Here is a 2,317-nt window from a genome sequence, read left to right as displayed (position 1 = left end):
AGAAGCACAAAATTTTAAAAATTTGTAGGAAGGTCTCATGTGCTGGAAAAGTTTCCAGCAAAAAAAGTTTGAACAAAAGCTGGACCAAGACCCCATTTCTGCCCATTCGGAAGTGGGCGCCACGCAGGCCCCTACCAGACTTACACTGTACAACCTGATTTCCCTCTTTGGGCCCTTTTCTCTCATTTGAAAGAGGAAGTAATAGGAAAAGAGAAATATTCACAGCTCCTGAGGTTTTGTGGAGAACTCTGATTACATAAATATTATCTTTTTACATGTATGTGGAAGATCTCCAACGGCTGGGCATTCACACAATTTCTGAATAAATGTAGAAAAATACCTACACTGACAATATAAACTTTAAACATTTAAAAAACAAAATGGCTTTAAAATGCAGTAAGAAATAAGGGCATTTCTGTCCTCCACTGTTCATTTACTGCTCTAGGCAGCAGGTGCTACAGCTCAACTTGGTTCAACAAAGACACCAGGTTACTGGAATTTTTTTCACTACAGAAGCCCCTAGAGGAAGGGTAAGTTTTAGAGGGTAACTCCCAATGTCCCTTCATGTTCTCCCCAGGAGAAATCCATCTTGCAGCCCAATGTTCCCAGTAGACTTGGGCCAGACACATCTAGCACAGTCACTGTCCTGTCACACTAGCCGACATGGCCCAAGATCCAAGAGGGGCCCATTATGCCTGCTCACCAGCACTGCCTCCACTGGCCCCGGAGCCTTTGCCTGACGCCCGGGCTTCTGAGGAGCGTGAAGCCTGCTTTGGCAGGTGGATGGGGACGTCGATGTTGGAAACAGAATGCTCCTGGAAGTACTCTCCTCCCTTCTCTTCATATTCTTTCCTGGTGATCCAGACGGCATCGTCACCCAGGTGGTCCAAGGCCCAGTCACGAGGACCATACCAGGCGTCCAGCATGGGGTTAGAGGCAAGCTGAACCTGAAAAAATGACTGAAAGGTGCTCATCGCCAACAGTTCCTTCTCCATTCTAACTCTCAGCCCAGGATACATCAAGTTCCCGCTGGTGAGGAAAACGTTCTTAACCAGCACCTCCTGAACGTCCTTTGGGTACCTGTCCAGAATGTAACAGAGGGGCCCCTCTCGGATCTTGGGCCATGTCGGCTAGTGTGACAGGGCAGTGATTGTGCTAGAGGTGTCTGGTCCAAGTCTATTTGGAACATAGGGCTGCAAGATGGATTTCTCCTGAGGTAATTTCTGGAGCCCAAATTCTTTCTGTCCCAACAAACAGCTGGTGATATGCGGCCAAGTTATCGGCGACCGGCGTCTCCACTTCTGGCGTTTCCTCTGAAAAAAACAAGGGTTCACAATCACCGATGTTTTTCACGTTTTCCAGGGACAGATCCAGCGGCTCTAGGTCAGGGGTCTCAGGCTTGCTGTCCACCACAGCCACCTTGAGGGTGACTTCGGATTGGAGGGTTGTCTGTTTAGCTTGCTCCTCCACCGAACTGAGCTTGTGTATGTAGGACTGCGGCTCTTCTGGGGAGTCCGTGTTTCGCTCGCTCCATGAGAGCTTTGTGAAATGGATCCACTTGGCCATCCTCCAGAAGTTCCTGCATGTACTGCAGTCTGTCCAGCCGCTCCTGATCAAGCTGCAGCTTCTCCTCCTGCCGCCTGGCGTTGAAGCCGCTGCGGCTGCTGCTGCCACCTTTCCTGCTTCTCCTCATTGGTCAGAGTGCTGCCGAGGAGTTTGGTGAAAAACGGGTCCTGCATCTTGTGCACATTGTTTTCGTAATAGTCAGGGCACCGCCATTTCTGCAATCTTTCCCATAATCCTCAGCGATGCAGCTGTGCTCATGCAGGATCTCCTCCATGCGGCTGAGTGTGATAGCTGCCAGGTGCCCAGGATACTTCCGCTGCAGGAGACGCTGGAGGTAGCCAGCTGCTTGGCTTCATCCCAGATTGATGCGTTTGCACATTTTAGCATCTAACCTCCCTTCTAAGATGGGTAAGATATGTGTACACTGGTATCCAGCTGAAATGATGAGCCCACTGGAAATCAAGGTGTTTGGCTTATTGTGGTAAAGCTGAACAGGCTGTCTATTCCGTAGGCAGCCTTGGGAATCCCGTAGCATCCCAAAAGGAGCTCAGGCATCATTTGTCGTGAATACGTGGGTTGCACACAGCTTCTGTCTAAACTATGGGATGATCAATACAGCCCCGTGAGGAGGCACCCAGGTGCTGGAAGCAGTAGTCAAACAGCAGCTCCTGCAGCTCCAGGTTGACGGCACGTTGCGGTCGAAGGGCTAGCGCAGCATCCAGCGCAGGGGCTCCAGGCTGCCAGCGCGTTG

General features: G+C 50.5%; 1 pseudogene; it reads right to left on the bottom strand.

Annotated features, from left to right (window-relative positions):
- Positions 1-689: 689 nt before the first annotated feature.
- LOC102775539 overlaps positions 690-2,317 on the bottom strand; it is a 13,980-nt pseudogene continuing 12,352 nt past the window's right edge.

This window comes from Myotis davidii, unplaced genomic scaffold (assembly GCF_000327345.1).
Source record: "Myotis davidii unplaced genomic scaffold, ASM32734v1 scaffold701, whole genome shotgun sequence".
NCBI classification, from domain to species: domain Eukaryota; kingdom Metazoa; phylum Chordata; class Mammalia; order Chiroptera; family Vespertilionidae; genus Myotis; species Myotis davidii.
Note: the sequence above shows the minus strand (reverse complement) of the source record. Positions and strands in the feature narration are given on the sequence as shown.